The sequence below is a fragment of the Lygodium microphyllum genome, chromosome 22 (assembly GCF_053477565.2).
Source record: "Lygodium microphyllum isolate KBCC chromosome 22, Lygodium_microphyllum_v1.1.10, whole genome shotgun sequence".
Taxonomy (NCBI): domain Eukaryota; kingdom Viridiplantae; phylum Streptophyta; class Polypodiopsida; order Schizaeales; family Lygodiaceae; genus Lygodium; species Lygodium microphyllum.
In genome coordinates, this window is record NC_141156.1 from 74,453,147 (window position 1) to 74,480,745 (window position 27,599).

Sequence of the window (27,599 nt, forward strand, 5' to 3'; positions counted from 1 at the left end):
TGGGTCTGGTAGTGTGCCATCCTTGTGCCATGGGGCGAGGGGGGTCGGATCCAGGTCTTCTCCGTATCTAACTTCAGTATGTCTGCTCTGATCACGTGGTTTAGCTCTGATCGGCTTAGGTCAAGTGTAGGGCAATCCAGGCTATAGTCAAAGGGGGGTAGTCTGTCAATCTGCAGACCATGTAGATGCATCCATGTACTCATCTGAGCATACCAACAGTGTGTGTCACCGTTTGCTGCTAGTTGTCTAGAAGAGGCCAGGGCTAGCCGTGGGTATCTATCTTGGGGGAGCTTTTGCCAAACGAGCCTCTGATGTCTCTCTCCAAGAGAACTGTGGTCCCTTCAATGTGACCCCCAAATAAACATACTGCCTAACCATCTCCACTGGCTCTCCGTCAAAAGTAAACTGGTGCTCAGCTCTTGTCACCCAAGCAGTTGAAGTATTAAATACCATAACTTTAGTTTTCCCAAGGTTCACCTTAAGATCTCTATCTCTGCAAAAAGCTGATAATGCATCCAAGTGTCTATTTAGTCCCTCAGGTGAGTCAGATATAAGTACAATATCATCGGCATAAAGCAGTAATGGTATCAGTACTCCAGCTAGACTGGCTCCGGCCCCACCCGTCCTATCCACATATTCTGAAATTTCATCTATATACAGCCCAAAAAGTGTCGGTGAAAGTGGACAGCCTTGTTTCACCCCAATGGTGCTATTGACTGTATCTGAGATGCCCTCAGGTGTTCGTACTCTGCCTGTCACTGTCTCATATAGGGCATAGATACTCCACTGTATCTCTACGGGCACATCAATGTTTTGCATTCTTTTCATGAGTCTAGCACGTGGCACTGTGTCAAAGGCCTTGCGAAAGTCCACAAAACAGCAATAGATCTTTTTCTTGAATGCCTTGGCTTCTTCAATGATTGCCCTCAACGTAAAGATATGGTCTAGAGTTGTATATCCCCTCCTGAAGCCAGCCTGGCCTTTTGACCTCAGGCCATGCATCTCGGCCCATTCACTCAACGCTTGTTCCATGATAGTGCCATATATCTTGGCCAGCATGTGTCCAATCATGATAGTTTGGTAGTTACTAGGTAGCGCGGGGTCTCCACTCTTAAAGAGCGGCACAATAATATGGTCTGACCAACAGGTTGGAAATCCCTCACAAACTGCCCTATTAAAGATGTGAGCCAGCGTTGGTGCCAGAATATCACAGGCATGCGTGAAGTGTTCAGCCACTAAACCCTCATGGTCTTGGGCTCTTCCATTTTTCAGCTTCCATATGGCATTCCTCACTTTTTTTTTTGTGAAAAATCTGCAATTTGCTGGTCTTGAGGTTGAGGGGAGTGGCATAGGCTCTTGGCCAGGGATATCATAGAGTGTGCAAGCATATCCATGCCAATCATCCGGTCTAGTAATTTGTAGGGGTGGCTGGCTCTCATGAATCTTTTTCCATGCTCTCTTGCTGTCCTGCCCCAAGAACATGGAATACATTTCTGTTTCTAGTCTGCTCAGGTATTACTGCTTCTTTTTGCGTACCAACCGTCTGAAGAGTGTTCGAGCATGCTTATGGGTGCATATACCAAGTGCCAGCTCTCGCTGAAAACGTGCTCGTGTCTCTCTGCACTCATCATCATACCAGCCATTCTGTGGAGCATTACCTCGTGGAGGTTTATCTGATGGTGTAGTGTGTGGGAAAGCGTATGCTGCTGAAGTGTGTATTATCTCGGCCAACTGTCCTGTAAACTCATCCAGAGAGGCCTGTGTGTCTAGCTCCCTCAATGCATCTCGCACAGTAATGCTGTATATGTGTGAGGTCGCTTCCACAAAATCATAGCGTGGTAATTTTGGTATATGTGACTGTGCTTCATGTATATGCCCATATTGCATTGTGAAGGCTAGAATAGCATGGTCTGCTACTAATCCAATTGGTCTGTCTGAGATTTCAAAACTTTTTATGTCAGGTAGCAAGTTGGGTGATCCAATCAAATAGTCCACTGTGCTTGACCCCTTCTTGTTATTCCAACATGTGAAGCCATTAGATCTTGGCCACTGTGGTAGCCCGTTAAGGATGGCCAAACCATGTGCACTTCCCAGTGCCAGTAGGTGTGTTCCATATTCTGTTATCTCTCTATCTTGGGCTGATCTAACTAATCCCACTTCATCTAATGCAATATCTCTGAACATCTCATCACTAGTGTCAAAGAAAGCAGATTGGTTGTTTCCTGTGCGTGCATTAAAGTCTCCTGCTAGTAGAACATCCCCAATTCTCATGTATCCCATTATGTCCTCATATAGTGGTGTATACGGGGATGCCTCTTTAGGGGCAAACTTAGAGTATGCAGGGGGAAAATAGCATATGGCAATATACATGTCGCGAGTTCTACTTGTACGTAACCTGATCCACATGTATCTTGCCTCTACATCTCTATGTACCACTTGGACTGTATTTCGGAGCTCTTCTCTAAATAGAATTGCCACACCTCCTGATCCCCTCGTCCCTCCAGGCCGTCTAGGCTGAGGGCGATATACACTTTCCCATCTATATCCATATACATCAGGTAAACGGCTGTCTTTACATTGATGTGTCTCAGTATACATAGCAATGTCTATACCTTTGAAAGTATCCTCAAAATAACCTACATCTGTCTTAAGGGAGCCATTGCAATTCCACAGTGTGAACTTTAGGGTCTCATAGGCCGCGCACCGTCATGCTGTCCTTTTCTCTGTGATGATGACTCTTCCATCTCTGTATACAGCCCATTTACCTGCTTTGCGTGCCTCTAGAACACGTGGCATATTTTCCCTCCTGTGGGCTAACTGGGCTGGGGTGAGGTCTTCATCTAGGTAGATCTTTTCTCCTTTGAGAGCGATCCTCTTAGAGAGGAAGGCTCTCTTCTTTTCCAGGTCTCCAAACTTCAAGATGAGGACTTTTGTTTTTGTGTCAGCTTTCTTGACTCGCCATGCCCCAATGATGGGTACATTTGTAGCTCCAATTTTGGTGGCAAGAGCTGTAGCATCTTCAATTGGGGAGCTTTTCTCGTCTAGCCCAACCACTCTTACGTGGAGTGCGCGTACCCGCCTTTTTGCCTCTTCTTCCAAGGTGGCATTCATGACTTCCACTTTGTTGCCATGCATTACTTTGTTCTTTTTTGCCACATCTATCCATTCTGCATTTTCTTTGACGGTATTCTCAACATTCTCCATTTTCTTTTGGGTGCCTTCCACCACACTTGCATAGGTGTGCATGTCCTTTTTTAAAACATCCATTTCTTTTTGTAGTTCCGGTGTGGTTTGTGGTTCCTTTTGTGTGTCCAGTTTCTTTTTGCATTCGTCTAGTTCTTCTTGTAGATTAGAGATCAATGAGTCTTTCTCTGCCATGTGTGCATCCAAAGTTTGTTGCATCTCCTTTTTTAGTTCTTCCATCATTTCAGCTCGAACCTGCTCTTGTATGTCCTTTTCCATTTCCTTCCTCATGGTACGTATTTCAGCACGGAGTATGGTCAGCATCTCCTCATATAGTGTTTCATTAATTTTGCGGGATGTCTTCCCATATCTACTCGACCCTGGAGAGACATTCCAATCTCGGGTTTTACGCCCATAGGTTTTGTATCTCGTGTTCTTTGGCGGTGTATGAAACATTGTCTCCATGGTTGGTTTTGTGATTCCTTCATTGTCAGTTTTTTCCATCGTAATTATAGTATGTGCTATAGCATAAAACTGTTTACAGTCTGGGTAGAGTAGTAAACCAGTGACATAAACTATCACTCTAGCATGAACTAGAGACAGTATATCATAGACTGTCAATGTGACTGCATCATAAGATATGACTGTAGCATGAGATGTTAATGTGTGTCAGTCTGAGATCACGCAGGTTTCCAATCCACACAGCATCCAAGGTTCACATCAGTCTGAGTACATCTGCAATCTCAGTGCATTCACAGCGCCTGCATTCATGTCAGTCTAAGAGAGTGTCTGCAATCTGGGAGAGTGTATGCATACATCACTGCTGCCACGATACATTCACAGTGTCTGCATTCATGTCAGTTTGCATTCATGTCAGTCTGAGAGAGTGTCTGCAATCTGAAAGAGTGTCTGCATTCGTCACTGCTGCCACAGTACATTCACAGTGCCTGCATTTATGTCAGTCTGAGAGAGTAAGTGCAATCTGAGAGTGTCTGCATTCGTCACTGCTGCCACAGTACATTCACCCAGGACACAGCAGACAAGCCAGCATTCATGTCATTCTAAGTACATTCGTGTCCTGCAGGACACTGGTTGTCTCCCTGTGCAGAGACGTGACCTTGCAGAGCAGCTCCTTCGGGTCAGCACTCACGACAGTCCCGCCAGACTATTGTCACGACAGTCCCGCCAGACGTGACCTTGCAGAGCAGCTCCTTCGGGTTAGCACTCACGACACGTCCGTCACGCTAGACACGACTCTTCACACCAGCATCCCGTCGATCACGCCAGCATCTCGTCACGCCAGAGAGAGAGAGAGATACGACGTAGACTCCCTCCGTCACGCCAGCATCCCGTCGTCACACCAGCATTCCGTCACACCAGAGAGCCAGCATCCTGTCGCTCACGCCAGCATCCCGTCGCTCATCATCACACCACAGAGAGAGAGAGAGAGAGAGAGAGAGAGAGAGAGAGAGAGAGAGAGAGAGAGAGAGAGAGAGAGAGAGAGAGAGAGAGAGAGAGAGAGAGAGCGATGGCGGGTGCGTAACCTAGCGACCAGGTCGTCGCATCTGTGCAGCCCTTGCCCTCGTCGATTGTTGTAGCCCGCTCGTCAGCACCTACATCTGTACCTGCGCCAGTCGAGCGTGGTGCGTCATCAGTTCCTGCCGCCTTCGTCCACGACCAGCAAATGCCTGCCTTCGATCAACACGGACGTCTGCCCGCCTTTGTCCACGCCCAATGTCGACCCGTCTTCGTTCAGCCCTGATGTCTGCCCTGTCTGACGCACGCGCCCCGTCGCCTGTACCTGCAGCGCCTGACGTCTGACGTCTGACGCGCTTCGCGCCTGACGTCTGCCTTTCCTCCCGCCTGACATTTGTCCCGCCTGTCAATTGCTGCCCGTCGCAGTGTGCAGGCCGGCCGCAGCTGCGTGTAAGCCTCACCAGTGGTTGACCTGTTGCCGGGCACCCCGGTTTATCTCCGCGTGTCGGTCTTGTTCTCTGTTGCAGTCCGGTTGCTGCATCCGGGTGGTGCACGGTTCTTGCCGTCCCGCCTTTGATCAGAGAGAAGCATGGCTGGCCTGGATATAGCTTTTATTGAACAAACGGTAGCCGCTCTTGGTCCGGATTTTGATGCAGAGGAACCGGAGGATATGGTGCCATGTACAGAGGAGGTGCTGCCTGCTCCTGACTTTCAGCCTGCGGGTAAACGCGCCAAGCCTACGCCTGAAGAGATAATCGGTCATCAGGATCGTTCGTATGCTCAGGTGGCCTCTGATTCTGTGGATTCTCAGGAAATTGACTGGGAGCATTTGCTGGAGTTCGCCAATACGTTGCTTGGCGACTATGTCCAGCATAATCATGAAGCTTTTTCTAACGTGGGAACTGAAGAAGTTCTGGAGGCAACGGTGGATCCAAAAACGGTCCTGCGCTCTTTTTCAGTGTTTTATGACCGTGCAGTTATACTCTTCTTCACTGGCAGGATCCCAGTGCTTTCCCATATTCGCCAGTGGTTGCATCATTTACTGCAAGGGGAGTGTGTTGAGGAGATTTTTGTTGGACCTTGAGGCTTCTATGAGGTACTGCTCAACTCGGACAAGCATCGGACTGAGCTCCTGTCCAAACTACCATTATTCTTTGATCGCCGCTTGGTCCATGTCGTGCCATGGCGTCCTATGGCAGACTTTCAGCGTCTGCTTCAACGTGAATGCCCGGTGTGGGTTGAGGTGGAAAATTGCCCGGCTGTTTATTGGCCATTGTTAAAGGATGCCATGGCCGTAGTGGGAACGGTCCTGGTCCCCCCAAGCCTAAGGGCAATGAATAGAAACCGTTTGTGTATGCTATGGGACACTACCAGGAAGAGGCCTGCGTGGCTGCGCCTTAATTGCTCTGGCATGCATCCTTTACGTTTTCGCTTGAAATGGGGTAACTTTGCGAGACACTGCTTTTCGTGTGGCAAATTGGGACACTTTATGGCCGAATGCCCAGAGAGGCAACCGTCTTCACATAATGTGCATGTTGTGCCGCCCAGGGATGACATGGTGCTTGATGCTCCCTCACAGGAGGAAACCCAGCCACCCAGTGTTTTGAATAAAGGTAAACAATAGGTTTTGGGTTTGGATTCTCGTAACAGTGAATGGATAGAGGCACGTCCCAAAAAAGGTAAGAAGTTGGATGCTGCTTTGTCAGATTCTGGGCCTGCAGTGTCACAGGATTCAATGCGCACATACATGCGCAGGAAAGAAATGTTCTCTTCACCGCATGTTGCACGTACTATGGCTCCTTCTACCCTCCGTAATTAGTCTACGAGGAAAGTATATACAGACGGGCCCAAGGGCCCGCCTGCTAAGTTGGCATTTGATTCTAAAGGCAATGTGATTACACCCTGGGATCGTCATTATCCCCGCGCCACCCCTAAGACAGTGGATATCCCATCTACTTCTAAAGCTGGCCGGCCGAATTCTTTTGCAGTCTTAGCTGATTTTCTGGATGATGGTGTCCTTGACATTCTAGCTGACAAGGTGAAATCGAGGCAAGCGGTGCCTCCTTCCTAATTTTTCTTTTTTCAGATATATGAAGATAGCCACGTGGAATGTGCGAGGCATTTGTTCTTGCCATAAGCAACATACCATGTGGACTGTCTTGCATGAGAATCAGTGGGATGCCTTGTGTGCGGTGGAACACAAGAGTCACGGTGATGCAGGAAAAGTGGTGGATTGCCATGGTTTTCGCTTATTTTATGCAGGGATACATGCTGGGCATTATTCTGGAGTGCTTATGATTGTCCATGAGAAATATCAGCCTATTCTTATTAAAAATGATGTGCAGGGCCGCTTTGTGCTAATTGAAATTTTATTTGAAGGAGAGATCTTATGGCTGCTGGGTCTCTATGCTCCGAATGACCCTTTATCTCGCCGGGATCTTTGGAAGACTTTGCAGAGCTCCATGTCACTTGGCAGAAGGGGTTTCTTGATGGGAGATTTCAATATGTGTGTTGACGCTTCCCAGTCCACTTCAGGGCATTCGGTCATGGATGCTCCGGAAAGGCGGGCGTGGAATGCCTTTGCTCTTGCGGCTCTTAAGCAAGATCTATGGTCCTGGTTACATCCGTCCTCTCTAGGGTTTACTTTTCATTCAGCGCAGTATGCACCTACATGGTCGCGGTTGGACCGAATGTACATCATGCACGATGATGACTTTCTTCCTGAGATGCTGGAAATGAAAGTATTGCAGCAATATGCATTGTCCGACCATTTCCCTCTCCAACTTGAGATACTGGCACAACCTATTGCACCCTTTATGCAGTTGTTGGATAGACTCCCTTTACGCTTCAACTCTTCTTATTTGAAGCATTCAATCTTTCAAGGCTATATGCAGCAATTGATTGAGAGATTTTTATTGGACTTTGCCTCTGAAGGCACAGTTTCTTTTCAACGATTGGTCTCTAATGTGCAACGGGTCGCTCGCCAATATGGGATACATCATGCCTCTCTTTGTCGGAGGCGTCGCCATGCAGCGGAAGGCTTACTGGCTTTGGTTCGTTTGCTTGTGGTGGATACCCCAGATGATGATTTTCTATTATCACTGGCGCAGCGTTTGGCCAATCTTATCCAAGAATTTCAGTTGAAATCCTATCAGCAGGCCAAATTACACAATTTGACTGACAATTTGCAAGATAATGCTTGCCAGACTCATAAGTTCTTTCGTGCCTTGCATGCTTCTCTTGCTCGAGAAAATATGACCAGACTTCAGGATTCAGAAGGTTGCATGGTTACTGATCCGCACACCATTGTTGATATGTGTAGGAATTATTTTTGGGATCTTCTTGGTTCTTCTTCGTCGCCTTCTGACCAGGTTACGTATGCACGCTCAGTTTTCTATGATCTGGTCCGCCATCAGGTTCCACTTGATATGCGAGCTACCTTGGAGGCAGATATTTGTGAGGAGGAGGTTTTGGATGTTTTGTTACATCTGCCCAAGGATAAAAGCCCGGCTGGGATGGCCTCACCAATGAATTCTTTGAGTGCTCGGCTACCCAACTGGTGAAGCCATTGGTGGCCATGTTTCAACAGGTTTTGGAAACAGGGGTCATGCCTTCCTCATGGAAAGAAGGCCTTATCAAATTGCTTCCAAAGGTTCCTTCGCCGTCAATGTTGCAACAGTGGAGACCAATTTCATTGATGGGCTCGATGTATAAAATCTTTTCCAAAGTCCTGGCGAATAGGCTCCACAAGCACCTTCCAACTATTGTGCATCCTCTTCAATATGGTTTCATTAAGGGACGCAACATTCTGGATAATATCTTAAATGTGCAAATGGCCATTGACTATGCAAGGCACTCTAGCCAGGAAGTGGTATTGATTCAGTTGGATTTGGAAAAGGCCTTTGACTATTTAGATTGGTCTTTCATTGCTGAACTTATGTCCGCTATGGGTTTTGGTGCGCGGATGTCCCGGTTGATCTACACCATCAGTACTGAGGCTTCTTCACGTGTTATGCTCAATGGTGGGGTTACAGAGCCATTTATCCTTGCACGCTCGATGAGACAGGGCTGCCTTTGAGTCCTCTCTTCTTTGCCCTGGCGACTCACCCGGTTCTTTCAATGTTATCTTCAATGGCAGCTTCTGATCAACTGGCCGGATTGTCTCTTCCTTTGGGGCAGCACTTCATTAGCCAATCTTTGGCTGATGATAGCTTTATGATTCTGCGTGCAGACAAGGACAACATTCGCAAGGCATTGGATGTCTGGACACTCTTTGGTCATGCTTCGGGTCTTCGCATCAATGCCTTCAAATTAGCCATTCTCAGCTGCACGGAGTCAGATTTACAGTCATTGTGTTGGCAGGGTCAGGTTGTGCCCCGTGCCTCCATTGTCAGGCATCTTGGGTACCCGTTGGGTGTTGATGTTCAGCCAAAGAAGCTACTGGAATGGATTTCATAGAAACTGGCAGCTAAGTTTATGTATTGGAAGTCGCAAGTGTGGCCCTTTCATGTCCGCCTCAAAGTGGCGCAAATAATTATGCTGCCAATGCTCACATATTTCTTGCCATTGCTGCCCTGGACTCCTACTACTTTGAAGGCTCTCACTCGCCTTATTCGTTTCATGCTATGGAAAAAGGATTCATTGCACGCAGGTATTTCGTGGATTTCGTGGTCCCATACATGTACTCCCAAACGCTTGGGTGGGGGGGCTATTTTGGATGCTGAAACTCATATGCTGGCCCTTCGTTGGTCACTTTTTCACGCTATCTGCGTGGATCATCACCCGTGGACCATTATAGCCCGTTATTTTCTGGAGGACAGCGGGCTTCGACATGGCAATACACAAATTCGGGGCTCCTGGTGGCATGTCCTTAATGCAGACGCTGGGTTTTCCAGCAATGCCTCCTCTCTATTATTGCATTTGGTCGGCTCCTGGAAAGCGGTGCTCCAAAAGGCGAGCTGGCATCCAGCGGAGGACCGCTTGCATGCTAACTCCTTTCAACTGGAATTGTTGGCAGTCTCAAGATTACTTTTGTGGGAAGACAAACATGAGCTTCGATCAAAATTTAACCGCATGGCCCGTCTGGGGGTGTCTTCAGTTGCGGACGCCACCCTTGCCAGTCGTAATGTCTTCGCATCGTTTCGTACGGCCAGGAGACTTTTCGGGATCCCGCGGGGCTACCATGACTTATGGGAGCAGCTTCGGCTGGTACTTCAGGCCCGGCAACCTTTTCCTGCCCTTGCGATGGATCGCCCTTGGCAGGACTGGGATCTTGCAGGCCGGTTGAGTCTGGAAAAGGCCTCTGCTAATCAGGTGTATCATCTTCTGATGAAAGATCATCAATGGCTGGCTGTTAAAGCTAATTCTGTATGGGGTCTGCGGAAATCTCAGTCATGGTGGAAGGCAACGGTGATGGAGGGTTGGTTGAATAAGACACCGTTCAAATCCAAGGTCTTTCTTTGGCGGGTGATGATTGGTGGTCTTCCTCTTGCCTTGGCCCTTTCCAAGCGTAGAATCTCGAATGGCAATTGTTTCTTCTGTACCACTACTGTGGAATCGGCCCGGCATCGATTTATTTCTTGCCCGCTGGCCAAGAGGATCTGGTCGCTCTTGTCACAGGTTTGGCGTACAATGGTGGGGTCCGCGCTCACCCCTTTCGATTGGGTTTTTGTGCGACCAAAATACCCCACGCCGCCACAGTTGCATATGAAGATCTTGTTTCACTTCTTCAGATTCTGGGGATGCTGGCACAATTGGACCACTCGGAATGCCTTTCTTTTTGATTCCGCCTCTAATGTACCGAAACACATTGCCCGACTTAAAGGTCTCTTGCATTGGCAGTTAGATCTCATTCAGCACTCGGACTTGCTCCCTCGGGAGGACTTGCTTACCTGGCATATGGCGATTTCCGCTGGGTCTTTGCCATCACTTGTGTAACTTTTGTGTAGCTTAGTACTGGGATCTTACACGTTGGCTTAGAGCCCTCGTGTAGCTTGTAATCATGAAAACTTGTACTTTTTTTTCGTAATTATTATAATTACCTTTTACGAAAAAAAAGAGAGAGAGAGAGAGAGTATATTAACGTCTCTAAAAGGCCAATGTGGCCTATGAGACCAAAGCAATATATACAATGATGGTGTGTTTCTCATCTGGAATGAGAAAAAGATGAAAAACATGCCTATAAGACTGAAAAAAAATGAAATAGTATCCTATAAAAGGGAAACATGTCAGTGATCTGAAAGTGAGAGTAGAGAAAGGAAAACTCTCCATCAATGATATGTTTGTTCTCTAAGGAGGTGTATCTCTACATGGTTGAGGTGTCTCGGCATCTGTCTCCTGTGGCGCTCAATGATGGCTTTAATTTGTCTGTGGTGTGGATGTCTAGGCCTTCGTTTGGGTGGACGTGGGCGCCTAGACCGGCTAAGTGCCACTGCTCTATCCAAAGGGACACCTACAGAAGATGAGGTCCAATGATGATGTACTCCTGTAGGTTGTGTGGCCGTAGTAGTGGTATCCGCCATACTTTGTCGTGTATTAGTGAAAAAGTCAGTGACTACTCTCTGTCTATGTGAGCCGAGATGTGGGGGCCTCCTACTCTGTAGAATTGTTGCTTTGCGCCTCTGGAGCTCCAAGAGGAAGAATCCCAAGCATCTCTGATCCTCAAACTACATGATCCGTCTCAGGGGTCCAAAACCCTCTCGAAACAGACAGTGGTATCTACCTCGTATGTCATAATATACAGTGCATCGGCAGATGTAGTGTTCCTCTGTCTCTGGCTCTCTGTATCATAGTGGGCATATGCGTTCTTCTGTTTGTATACCCTCCCATGTGCCTGTCTCAATCCTCAGGTGGTGGGATGAGGTGTGGATCTGACCAATAACTGTGCGTAGTCCATGAGGCAGCTGTGTGTCCATGTAATTGGGTCGGGTGATGAAACCATCCTCAGATACCTGAAGGAAGTGGGTCTGGTAGTGTGCCATCCTCGTGCCATGGGGGGAGGGGGGTTGGATCCAAGTCTTCTCCGTATCTAACTTCAGTATGTCTGCTCTGATCACATGGTTTAGCTCTGATCGGCTTAGGTCAAGTGTAGGGCAATCCAGGCTATAGTCAAAGGGGGGTAGTCTGTCAATCTGCAGCCCATGTAGACTCATCCATGTACTCATCTGAGCATACCAACGGTGTCTGTCGCCGTCTTCGTACTCTGCCCGTCACTGTCTCATACAAGGCATAGATACTCCACTGTATCTCTATAGGCACATCAATGTTTTGCATTCTTCTCATGAGTCTAGCACGTGGCACTGTGTCAAAGGCCTTGCGAAAGTCCACTAAACAGCAATAGATCTTTTTCTTGAATGCCTTGCCTTCTTCGATGATTGCCCTCAATGTAAAGATATGCTACCACAGTACATTCGTCACTGCTGCCACAGCACTCATTCATCACTGCTGCCACAATCCATTCGTCACAGTGAATTCGTCAAACTACATTCGTCAAAGTACATTGCTTTGCCAGATACGTGTGCTGGTGTCACGTTTGTCTTGTCTGCATCCGGCTCGTCACGCCTATTGCATCAGCATTTGTCTGTCGTGCCCGTCACACCAGCGTCACGCCCATCACGATCCCGTCACACCCGTCTCGTCAGCCTCACGCCCGTTGCGTCATGCCTATCACGCCAACTTCCCGTCACGCCAGAGAGACGTCACATCAGCTCCCCGTCACGCCAGCTCCCCGTCATGCCAGAGAGACGTCACACCAGCTCCCCGTCAGAGAGAGAGAGAGAGCGCTACGGGGGCTAGAGAGAAGAGAAGAGCGGGCGATGGCGGATCTGCTGCCCCCCTGACGACACGATGCAATTCTGGTGTTCTGGGCGTCCTCAGACCTGTGTGCGATTCAGCTGGCCTTGTCGTTCATATCGTGCCCATGATCCATCAACCTGCTGACCAGTTTGCAGGCGCCGCCTATTATCCTGTTCGTTTCCGCCTGCCTTCGCGACCAAAACAGGTACCCTTCGTCAGTTGCCCCGTCAGCCGTCTGCTCTACGTCTGCTGCCCGTGGGCGCCTGCCCTCTGCATCTTGCTGTGCCGCGACAGAGAAAGGGAGCCCTAACCTGGCAACACGTGACTGCAACCCTGCACAGATCCGAGATCTGATCTGCTCCTGTACAGAGAGAGAGAGAGAGAGAGAGAGAGCCCTCCGTTTGTGGTCGGCTGCTCTGCGTCAGCGTGGAAGCCTGTTGCAGCCGCGTTGAAGCCTCACTGTCCTGTTGCTGCAGCCGTGTGGTTCCCAGATTTTGCAGGTCTGCGGGACTTGCACAGAGCGAGAAAGAGAGAGAGTGAGGGAGCGAGCGAAAGCGAGAAGATAGCAGTATGGCTGGCCTGGATATGGATTTTCTTGACCGGACGGTGGCAGCCCTTGGCCCTGATTCCGATACAGAGGAGCCGGAGGATATGGTGCCATGCACGGAGGAGCCGCCTCCGGGTTCTGAACTGCCGCCTGCAGGCAAACGCTCCAAGCATACTTCAGACGAGCCAATGGGTCCTCAGGACCGTTCCTATGCGCAGGTTGCCTCTGAACCTGTGGATTCGCAGGAAATTGACTGGGAGCATTTGCTGGACTTTGCCAATACTCTGCTTGGTGATTATGTCCAGCATAATAATGAAACTTTCTCTGCTGCGGCTGCGGATGATGTGCTGGAAGCCATGGTGGACCCAAAATCAGTCTTGCGGTCCTTCTCGGTGTTTTATGACCGTGCAGTTATACTTTTTTTCACCGGCAGGATCCTAGTGCTCTCACATATTCGCCAGTGGATGCACCATTTATTGCAAGGGGAGTGTGTTGAGGAGATCTTCCTTGGACCTCGCGGCTTTTATGAGGTGCTGTTGAAATCGGAATCGCATCGAGCTGAGCTTCTGTCCAAGTTGCCACTATTCTTTGATCGCCGCTTGATCCATGTGGTACCATGGCGCCCTACGGCTGACTTCCAGCGTCTGCTTCAACGAGAATGCCCGGTGTGGGTGGAAGTGGAAAATTGTCCAGCGGCATATTGGCCATTGTTGAAGGACGCGATAACGGTTGTGGGCATAGTGCTGATTCCCCCAAGCCTCAGGGCTATGAACCGAAACCGTTTATGCATGCTATGGGATATGGCCAGGAAAAGGCCTGCGTGGCTTCGCCTCAATTGTTCTGGCGTGCATCCTTTGCATTTTCGCCTGAAATGGGGCAATTTTGCCGGACACTGCTTTTCATGTGGTAAATTAGGGCATTTTGTGGCCGAATGCCTGGAACGGCAACCGTCTTCTGAGGAGGCGCAGGTTATGCAGCCCAAGGATGACATGGTGCTTGATGCCCCGACACAGGAGACCCTTCAGCCACCTACTGTCATGGATAAAGGCAAACAACAGGTCCGGGGTTTGGATTCTCCTAGCACTGACTGGATTGAGGCACGACAAAAAAAAGGTAAAAAGTTGGATGCAGGCCTGGCAGATCCTGGGCCTAATGCTTCCCCGGATTCTGTGCGCACATACACGCGCAGGAATGACATGGTCACCTCACAGCAGGCTGCGCGTACTATGGCCCCGTCCGCTCCTCGTAATCCGTCTTCAAGGAAAGTCTATTCAGAGGGCCCCAAGGGCCCACCTGCTAAGCTGGCGTTTGATGCAAAAGGTAATGTGATTACACCTTGGGATAGGCGTTATCCCTGCCCTACTCCCAAGGCAGTGGATTTCCCTTTTACCTCTAAAGCAGGTCGCCCGAATTCGTTTGCAGTATTGCCTGATTTTCTGGATGAGGGTGTCCTGGATGCCCTCGCGGAAAAGGTGCAATCGAGGCAACAGGCGCCTCGTTCTTGACTTCCTTTTTTGAAAATATATGAAGATTGCCACGTGGAATGTGCGAGGCATTTGCTCTCGCCATAAGCAACATACCATGTGGTCTGTCTTGCATGAGAACCAGTGGGATGTATTGTGTGCAGTGGAGCACAAAAGTCACGATGAGGTAGGAAAAGTTGTGGATTGTCATGGATTCCGTCTGTTTTATGCAAGGACACATGCTAAGCACTATTCGGGCGTGCTGATGATTGTCCATGAGAAATACCAGCCTGTTCTTGTTAAAAATGATGTGCAGGGCCGATTTTATGGTTGCTGGGACTCTATGCTCCGAATGATCCTGCATCCCGACGGGATCTATGGTCGACTTTGCAGGACTTCATGGCACTTGGCCGCAGGGGGTTTTTGATGGGAGATTTCAATATGTGTGTTGACTCTTCTCAGTCCACCTCAGGGCATTCGGTAATGGATACGCCAGAAAGCCGGGTGTGGAACTCCTTTGCTTTGCACGTACTTAAGCAAGATCTTTGGTCGTGGCTTCACCCTTCTGTTTCAGGTTTTACTTTTCATTCCGCACAATATGCAACCACTTGGTCGCGGTTGGATAGAATGTATATCATGCAGGGGGATGATTTTCTTCCCGAGATGCTGGAGATGAAGGTCTTGCAGCAATATGCGTTGTCGGATCATTTGCCCCTCCAGCTTGAGATGCGGGCACAATCTATTGCACCTTTTATGCAGTTGCTGGATAAGCTCCCTTTACGCTTCAATTCCTCTTATTTGAAGCATCCAATTTTTCAGGGTTATATGTAGCAATTGATTGAGAGGTTCTTATTGGACTTCGCCTTTGAGGGCTTGGCTTCGCTTGCATGCCTGCTCTCTAATGTGCAGCGGGTTGCTCGACAGTATGGGATTCATAATGCCTCTCTTTGTCGCCGACGTCGACATGCAGTAGAGGACTTATTGGCCTTGGTCCGTTCCTTGCTCCTGGACTCCCCAGATGATGATTTTCTGCTGTCACTGGAGCGGCGTTTGGCCCATCTTATTCAAGTATTTAGCTTGAAATCTTATCAACAGGCCAAGCTGCATAACTTGACTGATACATTGCAAGATAGTGCCTGCCAGTCTCATAAGTTCTTTCGCGCCTTGCATGCTTCTCCGGTTCGCGAAAATATGACTCAACTCCAGGATTCGGAAGGTCGCATGGTCACTGATCCGCAGACCATTATCAATATGTGCAGAAATTATTTTATGGATCTTTTTGGTTCTTCTTCCTTGCCGTCCAGCCAGGTTACGCATGCCCACTCGGTCTTCTATCATCTGGTCCACCAGCAGGTTCCATTTGATATGCAAGCCATTTTGGAGGCGGATATTTGCGAAGAGGAGGTTATGGATGTTTTGTTGCACCTGCCTAAGGATAAAAGTCCTGGTTGGGATGGTCTCACTAATGAATTTTTTGAGCACTCGGCCACGCAGTTGGTAAAGCCATTGGTGGTCATGTTTCAGCAGGTTTGGGAAACAGGGATCATGCCTTCTTCATGGAAAGAAGGCCTTATCAAACTGATTCCCAAGGTCCCTTCGCCGTCAAAGCTGCAACACTGGAGACCAATTTCGTTGATGGGCGCGATGTATAAAATCTTTTCCAAAGTGCTGGCAAATCGGCTTCACAAGCACCTTCCAGCTATTGTGCACCCTCTCCAATATGGTTTCATTAAGGGCCGCAACATTTTGCATAATATCTTAAATGTGCAAATGGCTATTGACTATGCGCAACACTCCAATCAGCAAGTGGTCTTGATTCAATTGGACCTGGAAAAGGCGTTTGATTGTGTGGATTGGTCTTTCCTTGCGGATCTTATGTCTGCTATGGGCTTTGGTATCCGGATGTCCCGATTGATCTACACCATTAGTACTGAGGCTTCTTCAAGAGTTATGCTTAATGGTGGGGTTACAGAGCCATTTGTCCTTGCACGCTCGGTCAGACAGGGTTGCCCTTTGAGTCCTCTCTTCTTTGCCTTGGCGACTCACCCGGTCCTTTCAATGTTATCCTCCATGGCGGCTTCTGCCCAGCTGGCAGGGTTATCTCTTCCTTTGGGGCAGCACTTCATTAGCCAATCTTTGGTTGATGACTCCTTTATGATTTTGTAGGCGGACAGGGATAACATTCGCAAGGCATTAGATGTTTGGACGCTCTTTGGTCAAGCCTCTGGTCTTCGCATCAATGCCTTTAAGTCAGCCATTCTCAGTTGCACGGAGCCTGATTTACAGTCATTAGGCTAGCAGGGCCAAGTGGTTTCCCGTGGCTCCATTGTCAGGCATCTTGGATACCCATTGGGGGTGGATGTACGGCCAAAGGACCTGCTGGAGTGGATTTCACAAAAGCTGGCCGCGAAGTTTATGTATTGGAAGTCGCAAGCCTGGCCGTTCCATGTCCGCCTCAAAGTGGCTCAGACAATTATGCTACCAATGCTGACGTATTTCCTGCCATTACTGCCATGGACGCCCACTACTTTGAAGGCTCTCACTCATCCCATTCGTTTCATGCTATGGAAGAAAGATTCACTGCAGGCGGGCATTTCCTGGATTTCATGGTCACATGCATGTACCCCTAAGCGCATGGGTGGTGGAGCTATTTTGGATGCAGAAACTCATATGCTGGCTCTTCGTTGGTCTCTTTTTCGTGCCATGTGTGTGGATCATCACCCGTGGACCATCATAGCCCGTTATTTTCTTGAGGATAGCGGGCTCTGCCAGGGTAACACACGGCTTCGGGCCTCATGGTGGCATGTCCTTAATGCTGACTCTCGATTTTCCAATCCCTCTTCCTCTTTGTTACTGTACTTGGTCAGCTCTTGGAAAGTGGTGCTCCAAAAGGCCCGTTGGCATCCTGTAGGGGATCGCTTGCAGACTAATTCTTTTCAGCTGGAATTGTTGGCAGTATCCAGATTACTTTCATGGGAAGATAAACATCAGCTCAGACCAAGATTTAACCACATGGCCCGTTTGGGTGTGACTTCGATTGCGGATGCTACCCTTGCTACTCGCAACGTCCTCGCATCGTTTCGGACTGCTAGGAGACTTTTCAGGATCCCGCGCGGATACCGTGATTTATGGGGGAAGCTTTCGTCGGAACTTCAGGGTAGGCAACCCTTTCCTGCCTTGGCTATGGATCGCCCTTGGCAGGACTGGGACCTTGCAGGCCGGTTGAGTCTGGAAAAGGCCTCTACTAATCAGGTGTATCATCTTCTCATTAAAGATCACCAATGGCTGGGTGTGAAAGCTAATACTGTTTGGGGCTTGCGGAAATCACTGTCATGGTGGCAGGCAACGCTGATGGAGGGATGGCAGAATAAGGCACCTTTCAAATGCAAGGTCTTTCTGTGGCGGGTAATGATTGGTGGTCTTCCTCTTGCCTCGGCCCTTTCCAAGCGTCGAATCTCGAATGGCAATTGTTTCTTCTGCACCACTACGGCGGAATCGGCCCGACATCGTTTTCTTTCCTGCCCGCTCGCCAAGAATATCTGGTCACTCTTGTCGCAAATCTGGCGCGCAGTGGTGGGGTCCTCACTGACTCCTTTCAATTCGATTGGGTTTTTGTGCGCCCAAAGTATCCCACACCGCCACCGTTACATATGAAGATCTTATTTCACTTTTTCAGATACTGGGGATGCTGGCACATTTGGACCACCCGAAATGCTTTTTTCTTTGATTCGGCCTCTAATGTACCGCGACATTTTGCAAGGCTTAAAGGGCTCTTGCATTGGCAGCTAGATCTCATCAGGCACTCTGACTTGCTCCCTCGGGAGGATTTGCATTCCTGGCATTTGGCAATTGCCTCTGGGTCCTTGCCATGATTGGTGTAACCTTTTTAGTATACTAGTCCAGGGATTTCCCACACGTTGGCCTACGGCCCTCGTGTCTCTTGTACTCGTGTAATCATGTAATCTTGTACTTTTTTTCGTAATTAATACAATTACCTTTTACGAAAAAAAAAAAAAAGAGAGCGCTACAGGTTAGGAGCACAGATTCATTCATCGATTCGCATCCTCGCATCCCTGAGCCCTACAGGTATGCTCTAAGTGTCAACTAATGCTTGTTGATCCTAGTCAGGACCCTAGTTGGATTGTTAGGACAAGTGTCGAGAGTAGTTGAGGGAGTTTTTGTTGTTTTGTAACCCATCTGCCACACTCGGATGTCGTTTGTGGCCTAGGAAAGCCTTGACCGCTCGAATAGTCCGAGTCATAAGTCCACTTGCACAACCAAAAAACCGTATGAGTCCGAGACTTAGACTCAGACCTTGGACCTAATTTGGTTTCAGATGGCCATCCACATGGACTTGGACGGCCAAGCGCCAAGACCACTTAGACTTAGACAAGTCGGACTCGGATGGATAGCCGACTCGAATGTCCCCGAGCAAAGGCTAAACCCAAGCTAGACGGCACCCCCGTAGGCCTCCAAATGCGTAGAATAGCTCATAGGGCCACCAGACTGATGAATCGTAATATAATGACCAAGAGAATGACCGTTGCCCCACTGACCCTTTGCCATGTGTTCCGATGGAGACCTAAACTAATTGATCAAACCTGCTACCCGTCAGGCTATACATTTAGGACGTTGTAGAGACTAGAACGAACCAACTAGAGTGGCCGTTAAACGCACGAAAGGATCAAGAAAGTGTATGCTGCACTGCATCGTTTTCATTGGATACACACACTGCATCAATTGAACACTTGATGCACACTAGAAAAGCTGAAAGCCTGATTTCGCATAGCGCACTTTGAGGAGCATACCACTAGCATCTTAGTGCTCGTAACATTGAGAATTGTTTTAAATAACAAGGAATTCACACAAAATAAGATAAGCTAAACGAACCCACTAGTAGGAGGAGACCCAATCGTTGAATACTGAGAGGCTTGAATCGTTGAGCAACAACAATAGGCCTGATTAGGGATGCAACTCTACTCGACTTGATCAATTTGATTGATATCCTAGTTGCCCAAGAAACCAACAACATGTCAGGAACTAGCACCAACCCTGAAAATGACAGCTAGACTTGGGAGAATCCCCAGTCGATATCCAACAAATGATAACCCGGTATGATGTGCAAACTAAAATGGAGCATCACGGTAGACCAGCGGAAAACATCATAGCCAATCTCCACGAAGAGCGGAAGTTGGCAAGGAGAGCACTGCAAGGCATAGGTTTCTACAATCAAGAGCAACGAGCTTAAAAGATGAGGCAAGACAGAAATGTGCGAGTGCCAACGCGTCTTAGTGCTCGCCAACCAAAATAGGACAGGCCTAAACACTGAGAGGGAGAGAGAGCACTAGAGGCCGACCTTACACTGAGGAGCTTCTTACAAAGTGACTCTTAAACAACACGGTTGTAGAGTAGAGTGGAGCGGCCTTGGCAACTTCATTGCTAGCAAGACTAGGAATCACCCCAAATTCTAGAGCCAGACCAAGATATCTGTGGTTGCCAAGCAACTTGACAAGTATCAGTCCAATAACGACCCGTATAGCTTTGTGGAGTAGTTCGAGCAAGTATATGAGGCTAATGGCCTCTTGGACCTTGCTCAACGCGCACAATCTTTCAGACTTTGCCTAGGAGACAAAGGACGGGGACGTGGTACAATAGTCTAGACAATGGCGAATGCAATGACTTCAATAACCTCAAGAGTCTCTTCATCAAGAGATTCTCTGAGGTGGGATACTTTGACAACCTCATCGTTAGATTGATGAATGTAAGTCAAAAGGACAAGGAGGATATCCGAGACTATGTCACCTACGTGCTAAGTCTCTTTAAGAGAATCCTAGTTGTAGAGTGACCTAGTGAATGAGCAGTCTCCACTATGTTTATAAGCGGAATCTGAAGCGAAGAGCTTTACAAGGCCTTGGTGAGCAACTCAACCTTGCAAAGGGATGTGCTAGCTAGGGTCTTCAAAGAAGTCATATGAGTGGATGACCTACTCAAGGAGAGGAGCTCAAGACCCACAATCCAAGACCACTACTCTAGAACCTTAGAAAGAGCTATGACCGTTAGTGAAAGATCTAGCCAGAGTACCCAAGACAAGGGAAAGAGTGTCGCCAGGGCGAGGAATCGGCGGACGTGAAGCTAGTTGGCTAGGCTGCTGCAAAAGAGAGGATGAGAAGACCCACACGACCTCACGTGCAATGCATGCATTGCGGAGCAAACCACCTTCTAGCTGAGTGCATGGATCCTAGATCCAGACCCTGTGCCAATTGTGGTAGATTTGGCCATAATGCAATGCATTGCCAATTACCAAGGCGATTGCCATGCTCACAGCCATAAAATCAGCTTTACTACCTAGGGAGTAGACTGCTATATTTTGAAAGGGGAGCTCCTCTAGCTCTCCTAGTACCCAATGATTCAAAGCGAGTTGTCTCTAGGATGGATATCAACCCCACAAGGATACCTAGACCACCTAGACCCGTCATGACTCATCCACCGAGCGACACTTCGATACATTATGTAGAGGAGCTGAATGAGGACGAAGCATACATGAACCCTTATGTCTCGTATGACAAAGAGGGTAATCCCAACTTGATGGATTTTAGACCAGTGCCAATGATGGCGTTGGGTAGGGGAAGAGGTAGAGGTCTAGGAGGACAAAACTAGGAATCCATCGCATGTTAAGACTTGCAGCCACCAAGGACACATCTCATCTTGATGCTCCGAAAGGGAGCAAGCCAATCGAGACGAGATGCTCGGAGTGTGGGATCACACACTTGTATGTGGAGTGCCCTAGGCGAAAACCTTCCATTAGTTCTCAGCTATCGTGCCGTCTATACCATTGGGACTATTTGGAGTTGAAACACTTGATGGCGAAGCCATGCCAATTCTGTTGAATGTCATGACCCGAGCACAGGCAAACCAGGCTAGTATTTCATTACTAGGACCTAGCGACCTTTATGTAGCTTCAATAGGGAAGAAAAGACGTAGAAGAAGGAAAAAGAGGGCTGAAACAAAGATTACGCTTAAGACGGATAGTGCCACCATGTTACCAAGGGGGAAGCAAGTCACGGATGCAAAAGCAAATACGTCTACTTCTTGGACAAGAGAAAAGAAAAGTGCCAAGATTGGAGAATATCCCGATCCGAGGCGCCAATTAGAAGTGGTTGATAAGGTCAAGGAGTGGGTGAGAGAAACCCAAGTGCACTTAAAGGATATGGAACCCATTATTGAAGATGAGATTGATGAGCTCTCTAACATGAGCACACCAGTCTCGCCTACTTGGTTAAAATCAAGAGATGCATCCACACCCCACGTAGCACTGCATGGACAGACCCTAGACACCATAGGTGGGTAGAGTACCCAAGAACACTGGCAAAAGAGCGTAAAGCCTAATGAAAACCAAGTGGTGGGTAACTTGCTCATGACGTTGATATCAGCCCCTGTGACCCTACCTTTGTGAGAGCTGCTTAGGCAGAGCTTGACACTATGGCAAAGGGTGAAGCAGTGGGTAGAACGACATGATGAGCTTGGAATGACTGACTTGCTTGACCACGACACAGTAACACACATACCAAGCTTAATCTTAAACTCAGTGCTTAAGTCTTTGCATGTAAATGTCTTTTGGAAAGGCACAGAGATGTACAAAGTCTTGTTTGTAAACACATTAGGAGATGCTACAAGGAAGGGAATTGTAGATACGGGAGTTGGAGTTAGTGTGCCCAAGCATGCAGTCCTGCAGGCTTGGGTTAACCCACCTATCGAGACCGTAAGGTTTAATGTCACTCTCGCTAATGGAATGAAGGTTAAACTGTTAAAAGACTGACCCTTGAAAATAGTGGGAGTCGAGTTCATTCTCAGTGAGCTTTATAGTCATGAAGAGAGTGGGCTGTGACATTCTGCTAGGCCGACCTTGGATGCGAAATGCAAGAGTGATAGACGATCGGGGTAACGGTCTCATATTCTTGGGCAATAGAGTGGAGGTTGTAAGAGTCGAGATGGATACTTGGAAAACTATGCTAGTCAAACCTAGATGCCATTTTCACTATCTTGAAAGGAGACTTAGAGGTTACGAATTCTTATGGGCCATTAACGAAGTATATCCCATGCTCCAAGGACGAGTGGGATTGGATGTATGTGCTAGCCACCATCGACTTGCCATTCGCAAATGACAAAGAGGATTATAAGCAGGTTGCAAGGATAGCTAGTGAGTCTTATAAAGCCACAATATCTTAGTTGTCGAAGGGTAAGACCTCACTATCAGTACCACTTTGCATGATGGCCAGGAGCCCTAGCGGACAACCAACCTTGTCCCTTTTCCACATTTTGTCTAACAAACTCGAACTCTAGGGGACCCTTGAATACTTGATGAGAAGGCTGGCAGGTAACCCCGATGCTTATCTCAAATCCCTCAAGGATCTCATGCATGAGCCAAAGTGGCAGTGGACCAAGGTGCACAACTTGAACCTAATGTACAATTGGGCACTAATCATGGACGAGAAAAGGGTTGAGGCTAGAAGCCTAGGGGATGATGAGCACTCATCAGAAGCTAATGATTCGGACGACGAATATGAATACTACTACTCTACAAATGAGGAAAGTGAGGAAGAAGTTGACACAATAGAGCATGACACGGATGGCCAAGTGATTGAATAGATACGAGTAAGGCTCCAAGCCACGGAAAGCCAATGTTTTTAGGATCGAAAGAGAAGTCTTTAGAACAAAATGCGACTGTATTTGGTTGGATCACCTAGGGGTGATAGACTACGAGTAAGTTGGATTTGTTCAACCAAGTGCCTCACCACTCCTTAGAACAGAATTGGCCTTGGAGTTGCGACCACCAGGGGAAACTCCTTCTAGCAAAGGTTGTGAGTTTGGCTTTGAGTCGGAAGTGAGCTTTGAGAGTGACCCGGAAATGCCTCGACCACCTAAGGCCAAATGCACCAAAGGGGACCTCCCAATCCATCTAAGGCACAGGCGGTTGGAGGAGGATAAGAGGAAGTAGCCAAGGGGATTGAAAGTTGAAGAACAACGGAAGCCCCAAGATCTACCTAAGCGCTTCACGAAGTTCAAAAAGGGCGACATGGTAGTGATCTTGTTAGGAGCTAAGAGGCAAGGATAAGCAAATGAACCTATAGAGGGGCTTGCTAAGGCCAAGGAAGCCAATTTGGCAAGGGAAGGGGAAAAGCCTCGACTCGTGTTCATAGCTAATGACCTAACTGAGCAAGAGGAGGTTGATCTCGTTGCTCTCCTGTGAGAGTACATAGATGTATTTGCTTGGTCCTTAGATGAACTCAAAGGAGTCGATCCGAGGGTCGTAACCCATAACACCGTGATGACTCCTGATGCAACACCTGTTAAGCAGTGTCCATACTTGATGAATCCAAAGTACGCACATGCTGTCTAGGAGAAGATGGATAAGTTCTTAAAGGCCAGATTTATCTATGAAATTGAGCACACGAACGAGGTATCACCCATAGTGATTGTCTTGAAGAAGAATGGAAAAATTCGAGTGTGCATAAACTATAAAAAAGTCAATGTTGTGACAAAGAGAGATAACTATCCACTACCCTACACTGAGCACATGCTCAAGAGAGTAGCGGGAAGAGAGCCCTGCAGTTTCCTAGACGGCTTCTCAGGTTATAACTAGGTGCAGGTGTACCTTGACGATATAAAACAATGTGTAATGGAATGAGGCATACTTGCCTATATAGTCATGTCATTCGGATTGATGAATGCACCAGCTACCTTTCAGGTGCCTCATATGTACTATCTTCAAAGACATGCTTAGGCGAGAATTAGAGGTATTTGTTGATACTTTATGCATTCACTCCAGTTGGAGGGAACACCTAGATAAACTTCGTATAGTCTTTGAGCGGTGTAGATAATCTCTCCTTGAACCCCTTGAAGTGCCAGTTTTGGGTGAAATACAGATATATCCTAGGGTATGTGGTATCTAAGAATGGCATTGCCACTGACTTCTCCAAAGTCAGTCATTGTCGATTTACTACCACTCACGAACTATAAGGGAGTTCAGTGCTTCTTGGGACACACAGGGTACTATCGGCGATTCGTTTTGAACTATGCATTGATCACTAGGTCCCTTTATAAATTGCTGATCGTATTTGAGTGGACCGAGGAATGCCAACGTGTCTATGAGGAACTAAAAAAAGCTCTCATGACTGCATTGATTCTATGAGCCCCAGATTGGAACATAACATTCCACGTGCACATTGATGCCTCGAAGTTCGCTGTGGGAGCTGTTTTGTGCCAACCTGGTGAACATAATCTCGATTATCTTGTGAGCTTTGCTAATAGACAACTCACGGATACGAAGGTGAATTACTCCACAGCGGAGAGGGAAGACCTAGCCATGGTATCCGGTGTAAAGAAGTTTCATCATTACCTTTTGGCTATGCCCTTTGTTTTCTTCGTTGACCATCAAACCTTGCTTTATCTAGTAAATAAACGTTGTGCTACAGGGCGCATAGCTAGGTGGTTACTCTTGCTTCTAGAATTCGACTTCTCTATGATGGTATGCAAGGATAAGTAGCATTATATGGCCGATCATATGTCCCGCATACCCATAGGAGAAGTCGTTGGACAGGGCATCGTAGATGACTTGCCCGATGCGCACCTGTTTAGTATGTCGAGTAAGAGAAACCTTTGCAGGGCCAATCTAATGGGGCCGATTACATAGTCCAAGTCCTAGAGTATGGATTGCTTGAGAGACCTATAGAGAAGGCTAGGTTAAACTGCCTTATCCATAAGATTCAGTTGGCCAGCTCTAAGACTAGGATATGACAGGTTATTGCAAAGATGTGTGTGTGAGCATGAAATGCATGAGGTACTTGCTGCAGCACATGGTGGAATTGGTGGAGGATACTTCAGCGGAGACACTACAACACACAAGGTGCTGTAATCTTAGCTGTGGTGGCCCACTCTATTCCGTGATGTTGCTAAGTTCGTGAAGCACTGTGATGAATGTCAAAGGACCAAAGTATCATTCGTAAGGATAAGATGGAGTTGATCTCGAAAATAGCACGACAACCCTTTGAAAAGTGGAGGATTGACTTTATTGGGTTAATCAGCCTTGCAGTGCAGTACTCACAAGCAAGGTACATCATTGTAGCGACGGATTATCTTATGAAATGGGCCGAAGCTTGGGCCATCAGGAAGAATGACGCTAGGACCACAGTTAAGTTCCTTTGGGAGCAGGTGATCTTGCGATTTGGCTGCCCAATTGAGCTAGTTAGTGATCAAAGCACGCACTTCATTAATGAAGTGATTGTCTATCTATTGTCTACATTCTTGATCATTCATGGAAAATGGTCATCATACTACCTTCAAGCTAACGGTCAGGCGGAATCCATGATCAAAATCTTAGTGAATGTATTGACTAAGGTAGTCTTTGCCTCATGCAGCGACTGGGATAATAAACTCATGGTAGCACTTTGAGCTTACAGAATAGCCTACAAGATGGAAAACACCATTCATGCTTATCTACAGGACCGAAGCAATCTTGCCAGTGGAGTTTTTCGTTTCAAGCTTGAGAGTGGCAGTACAAGAAAGATGGGATGGAAAGGAGGCATGGACGAAATGTTGGTAGAGCTAGAGTGCCTTTCGACTTCTAGCTATCCATGCACTAATCTGCGAAAAGGCAAGACGCAAGAGCTGGTTTGACAAACACGTCAAACAACTTGACTTTGAGCAAGGCGATCTAGTGCTACTGTACTCTGTAAAGGGCTATAAGCAGACAATGAAGTCCAGAGGATCGGGGCCTTTCAAGGTCCGCAACATCAGTCGAACTGGCAACGTAGAGCTCGAGACCCTAGAAGGAGATGGCAGTCGCCCCAAGAAGTACTACCCTCTGACACGTCCATTATGCACGAGCCTCCAATGCTAAAACCCCCTGTAAACGTAAGAGTAGCTACCATTACTGAGATAGAGGACGAGGATGAGGAAATGGTAGAACTTGCCTACCTACGCATATCAGTAACTACCCAGAAGACACATGCCTTTGATGCACTTATTGATGAGGGAGCTGACTTTAATATCCTTATACATGATCATTGGACCCTCATTGGTCAGTCCCAACTGTAGTCTACTAATGCTAAACTCAACCCATTTGGGAGGCAGTCCTACTCACTACTAGAAAAGTGCAAAATAATGGTCTCTATCGAGATTAAAAGCATACATATGATCTTCTATGTGCTGTCTAACACTAAGGCCGTCGGTAAGGAATCGCTGCTAGGATGCGCATTCAAAAAACAAGCACAATGCAATGTTGACTATGACTCGCAATGCATTCACCTTGTCATTGGCAATGTTCGGATAGTGACGACTTTCAACAAGGGTAGCGTGGCTCCATTGCAGGCAATGCCATTGGTAGAGGAATCGAGTGCAAAGCTCAAGGAGGGAGGTCGGGATTCATTCCACCTTGCCGAAACAAAATGGCGGTAACCCAAGGGAGCCGCATCCAATACTACTAAGCAATAGCTCAAATGGGTGCCCAAACGGCCATCGCAACTGCCTAGAAGCCAAACCGCATGAACCCGTAACCACGGAACCTCATGCCCTTATTCTGAGATATTTCATGTAGTGTGTTAAGTGGAACACGTGCGTACGTATTCTGAGATATTTCATGGCCTAGGAGGCAAAGTTGGTGCTATTGAAGTAGACGAATGGTCAAGCTGCGATGGGTGCCCAAAGACCTATTGCGCGCTCAAGGCTACTATGAAGGTAACAACTGAATTTGGTTGCCCAAGACTACGAGTGACACGCGTGCCCCTCAATCCAGGCCCTCTCGCACATCTTCACAAAACGGTAAGCCAGCTAGGAATGAGAAATCAATCTATTGCAAAAGCACCAAATCCATAGAACCTTAATGCATCTATCGACCAAAACCAAATCCAGCTGTCCCTAGAACAACGCAACCTAACACTCCTAGTATCCCAATTGCTCCACGAGCAGAAGGTGGTGCATCATCTGAGCCACAAGACCAATCCATCATAGAAGTGGTTGACAAACATCCCATTGAATAGTCCAGGAGGCAGGCATCAGTAGTGGAGTTATCCAGCTCAACTAAAACCAACCTCTCATAGGTCTTAGACCTTCTTATGAGTGCAGATCTATCCTTACATTGG

General features: G+C 47.7%; 1 protein-coding gene across 6 annotated transcripts in view; it reads left to right on the top strand.

Moving 5' to 3' along the window:
- Positions 1-27,599, top strand: part of LOC148017293 (uncharacterized protein At4g15545-like) — a 158,575-nt gene that overhangs the window by 18,754 nt on the left and 112,222 nt on the right. The gene's annotated exons all lie outside the window — the stretch shown is intronic.